This window comes from Zootermopsis nevadensis, unplaced genomic scaffold, assembly GCF_977971745.1.
Source record: "Zootermopsis nevadensis isolate Lab colony 2312 unplaced genomic scaffold, Znev_1.0 Znev_ptg000007l, whole genome shotgun sequence".
NCBI classification, from domain to species: domain Eukaryota; kingdom Metazoa; phylum Arthropoda; class Insecta; order Blattodea; family Termopsidae; genus Zootermopsis; species Zootermopsis nevadensis.
This window is the reverse complement of record NW_028259139.1, coordinates 13085542-13100507: the sequence shown is the minus strand read 5'-3', so window position 1 is coordinate 13100507 and position 14966 is coordinate 13085542. Positions and strand designations below refer to the sequence as shown.

The following is a 14966-nucleotide window of genomic DNA, read 5'->3' as shown; positions in this document are numbered from 1 at the left end:
CAACTTTGTACCCCCAAAGTTGTTGGTGTATAATTCAAGTTATATTCGTATAGTATATAATCTACATCTAAAATAATGTAAATAAATTACATTACTAATTATTCAGTGTTTATTATAAAATAATATTTATATTTTTTTAAAATTTCACGTACCCCCTAGGATGTCTTCGCGTACCCCCGGGGGTACGCGTACCCCAGGTTGAATACCACTGGCCTAGAAAATACGGTGTAATAACCAACCGTCCGTTCTTCTGTAGTGAGTGCCCTGTTTCTTCGAAACGAAGGGACACAGAAAGGGCAACCCTGGGTAAATTATCGACTTTTTCCGTTTAGAAAATTATGCAGGGGTGTGTCCAAAACCCAGAGCTTCGTAGAGAGAAAAGTGTTCAGTACAGTTCCACACGTTATGAAGATTTTGATTTGAAACAGCTGAAGATTACTTTTCGGTTCATCGTAAAGGATTTCCCATTTAAAATTGCACACTCATTGCTAGTATGAATAAATGCACGCAAAGGAGGTCTGTTTGTGTGTTTACCTGCCTAATAGCGTTTCATCGCGGCCGCAGTACTCCGTTTGGGATCCTTGCCGTGCTACTATTCAAGATATAGAAGCTATTTATTGTCATTGAATTATTTGCGAAGCTAAGAGCATTTGCGAGGACGATCAGCATTTGTTAAACCAATTACAGCTTCGTATTGCGTTGGACGTAATTGGAAACCATGCTGCCAAGAAGCTTAACCTATCTCAACAGTTGAACATGGCTGCCAGCGAGTCAACAATGATGATGCCATCTTGACGTCACCTGTCTGGATGGTGAGAAACTTGTTCTTGGCAGAAAGTAAAATTGCCCGTGCAGAATTTGTTGGACGTGTTCACCCGGATTTGTGTTTATAAGGAGATGGCAAATTAGGAAAACCCAGTAGAAGGAGTTTAGTTTCTTATGAAGAGGCGTGTGATGTTCTAGGACTGCAGAGAGACGCATAACGAAATCGTGTTAGTAATCCAGTCTTTTTGATAATGTTAATGAGATTTTATTAACTTTATTTTCTTTAGCATCAGTCACTCGTTGGTTTCTGTGATTTACTACCAGCAGTGCCGTGCAGATGACCAAGGGCGAAGAAAAATGCGTGAAGGGAAGCCACCATTTTGAGACCTTGTTTCAAGATGGATCTTAAAAGCCCATCCTACCCTGAGCCGAGTCATAAATACTGCCATATATACGTTTCCTGTTGACGCGTTCATCTCCGCTATGATGATAAAGTCCGCCATGTTAATTGGTGGATGTTGTTTGATTGTTAATTAGCCGACACTTGTTTTGTATTCTGTAGGTCTGTTCTGTTCCCTGGATAAATCTCACGTACCCACATCGCACATTCAGATGGTTAGTATGTGTACAGAGACGTGTTATCTTTTACCTTGCATGCTCCTGGACTTGTAGGTAGATACTAACGTTTCGGATGCACATACGTCTTCCATTTTCAGGACTGAAGATGGAGAAAATATATTCCTCCGAAACGTTGGTATCTTACTGCAAGACCAACATCAACAGGGTGTTAATTTATCGACTGAATTATTATCGGTGTAATAAAATTAGGTAGTTAATTGGGTGAAAGGGTTAATGAGATTGAAACAGATAAGAAAAAAAGAGAGATGTGTATATTAATTCAAGATGGCTCCGGCATAGAATAAAATTGGTAAAATATGTGAGATTTGGGGTTCTCGCGGCAATGAAGACATGGATTGTGGTCTTCGGGTTGTGACGCTGTGTTGTCTTGCAGGTGATTACCGACGTTTCGGATTAACATTGTCAACTTGGGTGATCAGATACAAGAGTACATGGTGAAGCTGCCCAGGAGACATACTCAATTATACTTGTAATGTGCTTTGAAATTTTCACAACGTCCTGAATAGATGGATGCATTGCTTTGTAAAGAAGGACGAATTCGTGGACACACAATTTTTATTGGGTAACTTAAAGGGGAGAAAGACTCCATTTTGTAGATAGTGGAATATTAAAATGAATCTTAACAGATTTGGTTACGAAGTGTTGACTGGATTCATATCGCTAAAAACAGGGTCTTGCTTCTGGTTCTTAAAATGAAAGGTAGAACTGTGTGTTAGCAGAACTGGTTTAAACAGAAGTGTGATTTCACGGTTGAATTTTGGATTAAATTCTATGCTCAGTCACGCAACGCGGGTTAACGCTTTGAAAACACAGGTATTTCCAGCGAAGAAGGTACTTGGACACAATTGTGACAGAAGTTTCCTGCTTCTTGATGCACAAGCTGTGTTGTTTTGAAGTGGCGGTTATGTAACTCGTCCTTTGATACCGAGAACAAGGACATTCGAAAGGTGAACGTGTTCATGATGAGTTCATTCTGCCTGGCTGACTTGGACCTCAGTTGGGCTAATTGAATGAACGGCGGGGGGCATAAATAGTGGGTGGCATAGTCTGCCGTTCGAACGGCGTTAATATGCGAGTCATCTGAGATCTCTGCCTGTTGTGTGCCAGTTAAAATAAACAGCGGAACTGCTGTCCAGTTATCGTTATGTCCGTGACCTTCTTAATTACTTGCCGAGTAACTTAATGCCCTTCGTCCTCTTGCTGTGCCGTCGGCCAGTATTTACCTTGTGGGGCTCTTGAGCCAGTAATAAATTCGTATTCAAATAAAAGTGCCAGCAGTCGCCACACGCGAATGGCGACCGGTTTCTTTGCAGATCTCCAAAAACTTGTTGCGTGGAACAAGTTGGAAGCTGTGGCAGGAACAAGTGTTGCTACAGCACCTGCCGAGTGGATTCAAACGGCCTTGCTCCCTCGAGAGTTGAATTGATTAAGATCCTCAAAAGTTTTGATCTCTCATGGGGGATTTGTTGGGACTGAAAGATTGCCCTGTGCTGTTTATTTAATTTGTTTTATTCAACGATGTTTTATCAACTGACGCAAAATTGTTACTTGTTTGTGTCGTGAAACTTGATCTCTCAACATCATACGGAGTTCGAGGCAATTTCTGTTTGAAAAAAGGTGAAGAAACAGGTGGACGGAGTACACGTTATAAAGTTCCTCACGCAATTTTCTGAGTTCTCCTGTTACTTCCTTTCGTATAGAGATATAATGCATGATATAATTTACAGCTGGGCATAGTGAATCATGTTCGTCTCTTTAACTAAACTTCATCTTCAACAACTGAGCGGAAGTTTGTTGCTGGGTTTGAGCAGTGACAAGAACGTGGACAAATGTGCCACCTACTTGAAGATTCAGGACCTCTGTATTTTGCCTGTGTTTCGTATGTTTCTCAGAATAAACAGCTGTTATTTCTGAATAGTATTAACATCGTTGTCATAGAGACATGTGTTTTCTTTGCGGCGAGGACTTAATTTTTAAACATTGTTTCGCGTTCCTTGCACGAAATGAGCGGATCATGTCTGTCTGCCCGCGTGATTAAACTCGAGAAACGTTGGAATTTGACACTGCCAATTAAAAAATAAATCATCTGTCAACTTTCTACACTGTAAGCTGTTATTTGTGGCTTTTTACACACCAGACAAATATAATATGAACTTTATTTTGGAAATAATTCGTCATAGAAAGAGTTGCAAAAAAGCAAGATTAATTCGCTGGATATGTAGCATGCATGCAGGAAGTGGCAAATATATACAGAACTTTGCCTTGACTGTTATTGTCCTGTGGCAATGACACTTTTCGTTCTCTAACATGTGAATGACTGCTTCACCGTCCGAACAATAAGTTTCATTTGCTATAAAAATTCCTTCTCAATTTATCGATCAGAATATTAAATATGTACGTGGTCTAGTGAAGCTTTTGTTCCCTAGACGAGATGCAAGGACCTGGTACTGTGAATAGTCACTTGTTCTTGTTCTCTGGAGATGAATGACCTGTTGGAACACTTTGTACTCCACCGTGCGTACGGGAACGTCGCATCCACTGGACTGCATACTTTGATAATCAACAGCTAAAACAACGCATTGCTCACCCTAAAATATTTTCTTGCGTTGCTGTAAATATACGCGATGTCAGTTTTTTTAAACGTAAAAGACATCTTGGTCATATGTGCGGTGAGCCAGTTAAAGTCTTTTGCTAATTACTGACAAGACTTCTTCGTTGTGGTGCTTGCTGTTATCGTGTTAGTAATTACATCATGATGAAATCCAGCAACACTGGTTTTACTCATTTTACTCCCAGAGAATTATAGACAATCACACTTCCAAGCGACAGGTTACAGACCGGAAGTTCTTCTTCTTCTTCTCCTCCTCCTACATTGTGTCCAGACCGGCTCCAGGGTCCACCGAGTCTCTTGTTCGGGGGCAAAATGGCTGGGGCGTGTGAACTTGACAATCGCTTCCATGTAGTAATAATAATCCGTGGCGTAACAGCTCCAGAGAGCCAAAGCCGACTAGCTTGACTGCTGGCCTCACGTTCACATGCCTAAGCAGAGGTGAACGATCATCCAACCAGATATAGGGTGACGTGTGGTCAGCACGACGAACCCCCAGCCATTGCTAGCTTTCCTGACCGGATTACGCTACTCATTGTAGCTCCCCAATTTCCTCACGATGCTGGGTTGGCACCGGTCGCAGACACTGGTCGAAATCTCATGAGAAAATTTTTTCTCCCCCGAGACTCGAACCAGCGTGCATTCCGTATCACCGGTCCGAAGCAGATGCCTCAGATCGCTCGCTTCCATGTAGTACCAAGGTTAATAATATATGGCGCTATACTGTCCATTTTCCACACGCCGCCATTGAGTGGTGGCAAGGCACGGTGCCGACTTCGATCGCGTGTGATTGACGGGTCTGAAGAGCCAACCATTAGTCGCAATTTCCAGGCAACTTCAATGACCACGGTTCCTGTGACTCGAAGCAAGAGTTGAGTCGTAACTTGTTCGCACGTTTAGTCAAGGCCACTGCTGTTTATAACAAACGGCGCTCATTACACTATCTCTGAAGGAAGCTTAACATTTTTACTTCGAGCTGCTGCATACTCACTGAGTCGGAAGGTTGTGTGTACACAAAGTCTGACAGTTACTGAGACGCGATCCAGAAGGGTCTAACAGAGCGCGTTACTGCTTAATCTAATACGAAGGATATTGCTCACAGAAAGGGCCAGCAGACAGACAACTACAGCAGCTACTTGTGTGTGCCCCAAATTGCTCAACGAATTTCAGTAATACTTCTTGTTGTATGCCCCAGATACAGAGTTGTAGTCAGCGTTTATCTAGAACCATGCTTAGATTCCCGCTCGACTGGAGGCTGGGTTGGTCCAGAAGCGGTATGGACACAGTGGGGAAGAGAAATATTTCTGCTGGGAAACGAACCCCTGTCGTCCAGCCCACAGCCAAACATAGCAACTGAGCCATCATGGTTCATGATGACACAGATTGAACGTCTTGATGGTCTAACCTCTACATTACATGAAGCCAAATCGAATTCATCTCCATTATTTTTGCAAACCGAACGATACATAATATGAAGTGCAGATCTTATTAATAAGTATTGTTTTTAGCTTGTAACGTGGAAATTTGTATACAGATAGGTCATTACACGTAGCTCCAAACACGATGTTGAGTGCTAGCATAGCCTGTGAACAGTGTGAATTGTTGGATTATGTGCGACAGTTCTAAGCAAGCCGGTACTTGATTACTGTTATGTAACTGCTGATTTTAAATCTCCGTTGGATGTGTGCACAGAAGAGAACTAGCCGTCATTATGTTTCTCACAGAATTCGTTGTCTCATTGTCTTTTTTTTTTCGTTTCAGGTGAGTTCCCGAAGATGTACACCTTCTCTCATGAGTCCTGTTGCTGCTGGAACGAGGTTAGTTTGTTTAACTGCTTGCATGTTGTTACTATGGAGACCAGCAGTGGGTGCGGACCATGGTAACTTTTTTTGATAAGATTGGCATCTGCCACATTTCATCTCAGTAATAGAGAGCTTTTGTTTATGAACCGGGATAGGTCAGTCAGTATAGTGACTAGCTACGGGCTAGACGACCGGGGTTCGATCCCCGACGGGGGCAGAGGATTTTTCCTCTAGCCTCTGCGTCCAGACCGGCTCTGGGGCCCACCCAGCCTCCTCTACAATGGGTACCGGGGGTCCTTTCCCGGGGGTAAAGCCGGCCGGGGCGTGATGCTGACCACTCACCCCCATCTAGTGCCGAGGTCAAGGAAGAGAGGAGCTATACCGCCACTCACCCCAAACGAGTACATGGCGTATAGTGGGACAAACTTTACTTTACTTTACTTTAATAGAGCTTTTGTTTCATTTTACGTGTGTCCGAAACAAGACGTTATCTTCAGTTTATCGACGTTTCGAGTTTGGCAGATGCAAGGACAAAGTGTTAAAACTCTTCACAGCCTAATGGTACCAATGTGTACCACCTGCTTTAACATTCGCCAACTCTTTAAATATGCCCACAGAGTGTATTGATGCCGTTCGTACGATTTCCATTATAAACAGTTGTTATTTCATACATAGCGTTAAATAGTTGAGCTTTGTAATGATGAAGTGTTGTGTTGTCTTTGCGGTACGGGCTGAATTCATAAATATTATTTTGACGACCTGTGGGCTTCATGCCCATCATGTAGCCCTCCCAGTGCTAATATGAAAAAAAATTCCGCCGTAAATTAGCTCCCCAATCGACATTAAAACCTTTGCTAAACACCGCCCTTCCAAGACTAACATTAAAAGCAGTAGTGATTATCGCTATCGAAACTTCTGTTCCTTTAATACTGATTCGGTACTGGTTTGACGAATTAGATTCGATTTGTGGCAGATGCGGATGTTTCTTATTCATTCTTAGGTATCAGGGATAATCCTTTGGGTTAAGCTGCTGGAGCGTGAAGCTGATTGGTCACCTCCGTTTATTGTCGAGGTTATGAATGCTTGGAGCTTTTTCTCCACTCCCATATATCATTGTAGCCACTGGGCTAGTCACTCACTACTCTTAAATGCACGCCTTAAAGACTATGAAACCTCCGAAAGGAGGCCCTATGCTGCACTTTGGAGTTACAGGAACTATCTATCTTTCTATATGTCATTGTGGCGAGAGGCTTAATTAAGAACAAGGTTAGCCGTGCGTGAGGACACTTATACGCAACATAGCACCATGTCGAGTGAAATAGACTCCTCAGTGCCGCGTAGTAGGACGCCTTGTGTTGGGGATCAGGCCGTTCCTTACTAATCCTTGCTCGTTCCGAGCGGGATGCTGTTTGTTCAGGAGTCACGCGCGCGGTAACACCTCTGCGACCCGCGCATATTAACACACACTTCGTCTTTTCCTTGTTATATGAAGGCTGTGTCTAAATTCATGTAACTGGCCGCAGACAACAGGAGCAGCTTCTGTCTGCAGACTCAGTGTTACGTTATTTATCGACGCTGTTTCAACTAATGAGATTTTATGAAGTCGAATTATCATGTTGGGATTTTGACGGATTCCGTCGTAGTCTGAAGGTACTATACCAGAATAAACCTGTAAACACTGAGGAAAAACATGGAATAGATGAGGTCAAGACAGGAGGTATTCCAGTCGTGGGTCGTCACACAGGCAGTTTAGAACGTACGACGTATTGTGTCTTGAAGATGGTAGATTGTGAGTCAGGCGAAACAGGTGCATCTGAGTGGAGATATGTGTAAACTCGCCCGGTTATAAGTGAACGCATGGTAGTGAGGTTATTCCAATTCATATCTCAGTCCGTTGCTTTCATGTGTCGACCTACCAAATGTGCTTGGATTAAATTTGGTTTGAATATTCCAGGCTGTCGCGCGAAGTTCATTTTGGTCTAGTTTGAAATCCACTGAAGGTCGACATGAAGTTAAATCGAACTCAAATTTGGCACGTCTCATGTCAAAGGCCTGTCAGCCTCGCTGAGACGTTCGACTTTTATTTGGACAAGGAAGTATAGGAACCGCTGTGGCTTCCTGCTCACCGATGTCTGTTTTGTGGACAGTCACAACAAATAATGGCGAAACTGCATATAACCCCATGGAGCACATTCCTTGTCGAGAAGCTAATTGTCGCTTAGCTGGTCAAGAAATTCACCTCCTTTTATGGAACCAAGAATTTAACCGGCGTGTTCGCAAGAGCGAGTCGCTGGGTTCTGTTGCTTAGCTAATCGAATTGAACCCGCGCAATCACACTATTTCGATCCACTTTAATATTGTCCTAAAATTTACGCCTGTGTGTCCCATGCAATTTTTCATGTTTTCGTAATGTGCTAAATTTCCCGCCTGTCTCATTTTCCTTGATTTGGTGGCCCCAATAGGTACAAATTCAACGAAGAATACGAAATATAAAGCTGCTTTTAGAGTTTTCTCCATCGTCCTGTCCTGTCCTGCCACTTTCTCTATCTGATATTCAAGTTTTCTCCTCGCTGCCCTGTTCTCGAACATCTTCTGTTTGTGTCCTTCTATGGGGGAGATCAAGTTTTACAGCCATGGACTGCGGGCGTCTCATTAATTACCGTAGATACTGTGTCGCATATTCTCATTCGTCAGGACCGACGTCTGAATTCGTTTTAGTCACCTTCCTACAAAGTGACAGAGGGTCTGTTCACTCCCAGAAGTCGTATTCCTCCTGGAATGGACGTCTGACTTCTGGCCCACTCTATATATTTTTTTTTTATTAATGGCTTCTGTATGGGCGCGCACGTGTGTCTGTGTGTCTCGATTTCTCTCTCACAGGATCTTGATTACGTCCCTGTAAGTGCGTGGCTCTTTGAATCAAGGTTAATATCGCCACTGTCTTACCTTGGCCAATTTTGTCGTTCACGTAAGAGCGGTTTGAATGCTTTCTTTGCCGAATTTTGCATTTCAGTTCTCACGTCCTCGCAAAACCTGTTACCAGTTGCAAAGAATATGTAAGAATATGTGCCTTTCTTGTATTACAAATCTTTGGAACTGAAAGAATTGTATATCATCCTCTCTCAGAGTAGTTCATTCGTGTGTGTGTGTGTGTGTGTGTGTGTGTATATATATATATATATCCGAGTGGGTTCTTATAGCGGTATGCATGTTTTCTAATCGGGATGTACCCTATTCGAGTTTCGCCTGACAAATTGTATTTTTGTCGGGCAGAATAATGGAACTGAACGCCATTACCGTTCGTACCATAACACTTTATATTCATTACTCATGAGTCATGACCATTTCTATGTTACGCACGGGATAACTCGCTTAAAAATAATAACTCTTCTGCACTGAATTCGTTTGGTGTTTGATAAAAACCTTTAACACGTCTCTTGCCACTTCTCTAAAGCGTCTGCTGAACAATCGTGTTACCTCGGAAATAAACTGGCTGGAGCTTTTTTTAATAGACAATAAACGGATGACTGTACAGCTGTTGTGCCGAGTTTTAACAAAATCGGTCGTTGTGTTTGAGTGCTGTTTGTACTGACGACAATGACGGATCGTTGAACCATTCGTAAACGATATAATTTTACTCTTGATTATTTCAGCAGTTGACGGAAGATGATGAAGTACGTCAAACGACCACCAGTCTTAGCCGCGCTGCAGAAAAACAAAATTGTGGGCGGTTATGTGGTACTTGTGCAGTCAGGGGCTTCCCTTCTTTCAGGAAACAAGGTCGTGAACTCTGATGTGAGCAGTGAATGAGAGGTCTGGATGTTGACGTCATGTTCTCTCACAGAAATTCTTCCAAGAGAATGACCTCACTCGTGCAGTGGCTCTTTTCCTCGAGGCCCGCCGTTCGCAAGTTCCTCGCTGCATTTCCCGGAATTGTCGATCAGCACGGGAATACAGCAGTGAGTTTTAATGCACTGTTGGCCGTGAAGAGGATTCAAGGCCATCGAAGCCGCGACCCTAAACCCAACATTTTAATCATACTTCCACTAGGAAACGCCAAGCGTCGTAGATATTTCTCAACTGGCAGTTGTCCCAGAAACGTCATGCTTCTGTTCTAAAAGAGATTCAACGCTCAATGTCTTGGGTATAAATTGTTTCATTATTTGTTGCATTTATGGAAACAAGTTTTAACTATTTGAATCCCAGTGGTAATTATGTGCACCACATACTTTTCATTCAGTAACTCTGCATTTTTCCAGTTGTTGTTTCCTTAAACAGTATTACCAGTTGATGGTTGTAATTGAGACGAGTTGTGTCTTCTTTGCGGTGCGGACTAAACTCAATATTCTGTGGTGCTTCAAAGGTCTGTATTTTTCGGCCATTTCGACACAGGTTTTCTTGGTTTTCCTCTGTTTTTTAAGCAAATGTTGACATGGTTCCAAGTTGCCACTGCATGTTTTTCATGTAGCCCTCCCGTTTTAAATTCATCAAAATTTACCCCCTCACTGTGGTGGCCACTAAATTACTTTTTGAACTTTCCAAATTTCGTCTTCACTAACAAGCAAATCAAAATTTCGCCGACTGTTGTGATATCAAGCTGCCAGTAACTATCATCCTAACGTCTTTACTCATACCTTATACTTACCAGAAGCGCGAGCTGACATTACCTGGGGGACACCCCCCTCCCCCGATAAATTGTCTCTCACGTCTCCCCAGCAATTTTGTCTTTGATCTACTCTCTTGGTATCCTTCCAAACTCTCTCTCTTTTGTTCGTATCTTTTAATTTTAGAGAATTTTGGTTCATTAATTTATATTATCTAATATTGAAAGTTTTTTTTTTGTGATTTGTAATACCTGTTTAGGAACAAATGTGACTGTAATATTCTGTTATTTTTAAAATAGATTAATCAAATTTGATTTCCGTACAACATCTTTGGTGTACCTCGCCGTCTAGTTTGTTTGGATTTACAGTCTTTGAAATCATGTGGTATCTAATTTTAGTAACCAATCGAAGCGTGGTTTACATAATGAGGAGTTAAAGTAGGTTGCATTCGAAGAATTCTTCTTCACATTTTGTCTAAATTTTCTTTCCGTCATCCGGCTAAAAATCTACAGCTGCAAATACACCGAAATTTATCTTTCCTGTTGTCATATGCGAGTGTGAAACTTGGCCTGCGGATAATCACTGACTATGCTGGAATGTGGTCCAGGCACTCGGATCATTTGTACCTAACAGAAAGAAGTAGCGGGAGTCGTAACGAGGAAATTAATAATTCAAAAGTCATGGAAGGAAGGGAGACCTTGTTAGAGTTGGGCGTGTGATATGAGAGTGGATGTGAAGGTGTGTACTGGATTAATCTGGTTCAGCACTGGCGGGTTTTTGCGAACACGACAATGATTGGCGATTTGTTGATTGCCAGCTTTTCATGAAGTATATATTTTTGACAGGACGCATGAACTTGATACCGAGATGTCTCTTGAACTGGCCGTCTGGTCGTTGTCAATGGCGAATTCATGTGAAGACTGTGTGACGTGTTATTGCGTACTTGTTTCTAGGGGAAGTTTGTAGTTCTTTGTTGGAATCAAGTCGAGAGACAGTTGGACAGCCTGTGGGAGGGGTGTCGTAATAATTAGGACCGTTCACACCTCGCTGCATACGTCACATCTGGTTGTGAAGGGTTCAAGGGCGTGCGGGCGGTGGTTCTCGGCTGCGAGGGGACATCCAAAGGAGAATGTCCGCTGCTTCGAACGGCGCCACAGGTTATCATAGCGGTAGCGCGCGCCTTACTCGTTTTCGGCAGCTCTGAGGCTTTAAATCCTCGCTGGGGGATATCAGATCCCTTGAGAGGTCTCTCTCGGTCTCTGCAGAGAAATTTCGGGGCAGTTTCTCAATGATACCGAAAGTGGGCGGCGGCTAGGAAGACTCAGAGACGTAGCTGTTTAATCGATGAAAGGAAACGGAAAGCGAATAGATTTGCACATGAAAAAGGAAATTTTTCACTTCTGGTAAACGGACACGTGACGCCATCTAGAATATGTGTACCGTGATAATTAAGATACCGCTGATAAACAGTGATCTAGCCCCAAAAATGAAACGAAGGAAATTCATGGTGATATCAGATTTCTGAATGAAAGTGTATCTGACTTCAAGCGCGATTTCTTGTGTTGACGTAGTCTGATACCTCGGAACCATATTCCTCCGTGTTAGCTTCACTGTTGCCAGTTCTTTCTTGATTACAGCAAACTTAAAACCAGCGTAGTAGCGTCACTTCGATATTTCATTTCTTTACATACAGGACTGTACCTTTCGCCACGTGGATTGCAAATTACGTTCTATATCACGTGATTAAGTATGTCTGTGACGTCAGGAGCCAACAACCGTCCCCGTTTCTTGCTACACAAAGTGTCTGAGATTTGGTTCCGGGCCAGTGCCGTTCTTTATAATGGTCCTGAGTTCTGGCTCCTCGCAGCAGACGCCACGCGCCGCAGTGCGTCCGTGACAAATGCCTCTAATGTGTTACTGTACAACCAACATTGGCGTGAGGCCCGCATGGCTTCTTGGACTGTTTGCTTCTTTCCGGATATACGAGGTGCGATCGGAAAGTTTCAAGACTGTGTCAATAGAGGGCGAACCGGATGTAGTACGAGCTTCTGCCGCTAGGGGGTGCGGCCTACATTCATAGTGAATCAGTGTGCCAGCCGGCATCATCGAATTAGCATTTGTTTCTTAGTTACGGGCGTTTTGGTAGTGCATTACACCGACCCTCCTGCGATTTCGGAATGGCGTGTGCATCAAATTTTGCCAAAGACTCGCCAAAACGGCTACGGAAACCTATGAAATGCTAAAGCAAGCATTTGGGGAGTCCGCAATGGGTCGTGCACAAACTTTTGTGAGGCATTCACGTTTTAAAAATGGCCGAACCTCTGTCGATGATGATGACGAGCGTTCTGGGCGACCATCTTCGAGCACAACGCCCGAAAATGTTACGAAGATTCGGCAGACCATTCACGAAGATCGACGTCGTACCATCAACGACTTGTGCGACATTGTTGGGATAGGCTATGGGATCTGTCAGCTGATTCTAAAGGAAGAACTCCACATGCGACGCATCATGACAACGCGCCAGCGCACACCGCCCTCAAAGTTCGGCAGTTTTGGCCTCAAACACCATGGCCGTCATCCCGCACCCTCCTTGTTCGCCGGATTTAGCTCCGTGTGACTTCTTCCTCTTCCCAAAGATGAAAATTCAGCTAAAGGGAAGGAGATTTGAGACGATAGAAGAGATTCAGGCAGAATCGCAGATGGTACTTGACAGGCTGACAAAGAAAGATTTCCAGGGATGCTTCCAGGCTTGGCAGCGGCGCTGGGATCGTTGTGTTCACTCCCAGGGGAACTACTTCGAGGGTGATGGATGAATTTAATACCTGAGATAAGTGTACGGGTTTGTATAGGCGCAGTCTGGAAACTTTCCGATCGCACCTCGTACTTGACACGATGATAAATACTTGGGCCACTTGTGACTTGATGAACATCTTGGTGACGTAGTCCCGTTGCCTGGTAACGTCCAGAAAGTTTATAGACAGAACCAAAGTAATCTATGCCGTTATTTATAAAATTAAATCGTGTTTATGATGAAACGCTGATATCTTCTCAGCTCTTCAAGAAACGCAACAATTTTATGGAGACATCCTGAGCCACTTGAATCCAGTCCACATTTGCACTCCATACTGTCTTCCAGAAGCACTATTTCACATGTTCTGACTAAAATTTAGTGTGCATTTCTTATACCCCCTTCGTTCCACATGTCCGGCTAATCTTATCCTAATTTAGCCATTGTATATTTTGTGAAGTGTTCAAATTATGAAGACCCTACTTTTGAATCTTTTAGTTCTACATTGCACCCAAGAAACTCTCAATGAACGTGTTTGGAAGCCCGAAATGGACCTGTTCTTACCCAAAAATAACGTCTCTCTTTTAGGCTTGAAATCAATAGATGAAATTCTACGGGTCTATTTCGACTCGCGGACTGCGTGTTGAATCTCGCAAGTACGAGTACTATAGCAGAAACATGAAAACAAAATTGACCCTGAAATTTGGTCTGGGGTGTTTTCCTTTGACCCCCGCCAGGGGCCGACACTAGCACTTGCCAAGGTGCTGTGTGTTGCGGTCTGTCGTTTTGTTTTAATGACAGTTCATGGATAAACGTGAATTGGTTTGTAGCATTCAGTCATCTTTGTTTTTTGCTCTCGGGTTTAATTAAGATGGTTATCGCAGCTGCAGAAAATGTTGAGGCAGGTTAGGAACAATCACATCTCAAGCAGGCTGCCCCCCCCCCCCCCCCCCCGCGTTCAGAGGACATGTAATTTCTTGCTCAATTGTGTGTAATAATTTATACTTTGTCCACTTTAATGTATCTGTTAGTGTCTTCACGCTTCACCACAGACCGAAGCCATTAATGTTCAGCTATAAACACTTCAATTTACGTGACGTGACATATTTCGAAGTTCGGGAGAAGGAATTTTGACCTCGGATAATTTATCATTTTTTTTATATAAAAGATATGGACAGTTGGAGGCAGTTCATGGAAGTAGATCGTTAAATGTACAGTCCTCACACTCGTTTCTTAAAGCTGCCCTGTCATGGTCTTGTATATTCTCTATCTTTGTCTCATTATACTTCTTGTTTCTTGGCTCTAAAACCCATTTGTGGGTCTTCTCCACCTCCTTTTTCGGAGGTTTTCCTAGTCTTTGAAGTGTGCGTTTGTGAGTAGTGAGTGACCAGCCCACTACCTCTGCACAATTTCTTCTCAATCCTGATTTGTCTGCTAGAGCCATCTAGTAGTGAATCAGGACAGACATGGGTGAGAAATGCCCGCTGAATTTTGCTTACGAAACATATCGTTTCATTCTCGTAAGGTTCTTTTACATGCCGTAAATCTACGACATGGGACCGTCGTCTTTACTTCCCCTCCGAAAAACGTTGTGCTGAAGATTTTTATCACCCCTAAAAATCCCTCGGCCCGGTCTGAACCCGCGAACCTTGGGTCTAGTGGCGAGCACCTTAACCAATAGTCCACCGAGGGAAACTGTTATGAGATTGATCTTTTGTAGCCTGTTTGGATTCTGGTACTTCTTTGATCATTTAATTGTC

At 43.2% G+C, this 14966-nt stretch overlaps 1 protein-coding gene across 3 annotated transcripts in view; it reads left to right on the top strand.

Moving 5' to 3' along the window:
* Window positions 1-14966, top strand: part of E23 (ABC transporter G family member E23) — a 162743-nt gene that overhangs the window by 53859 nt on the left and 93918 nt on the right. The window contains exon 1 of one of the 3 annotated variants that reach the window (XM_022063792.2): window positions 5811-5829. The exons of the other annotated variants lie outside the window; for them this stretch is intronic. The gene's annotated coding sequence lies outside the window, so the exon portion shown is untranslated. Of the gene's footprint in view, window positions 1-5810; window positions 5830-14966 lie in introns of those variants that run through there. 3 annotated transcript variants of the gene reach the window in all.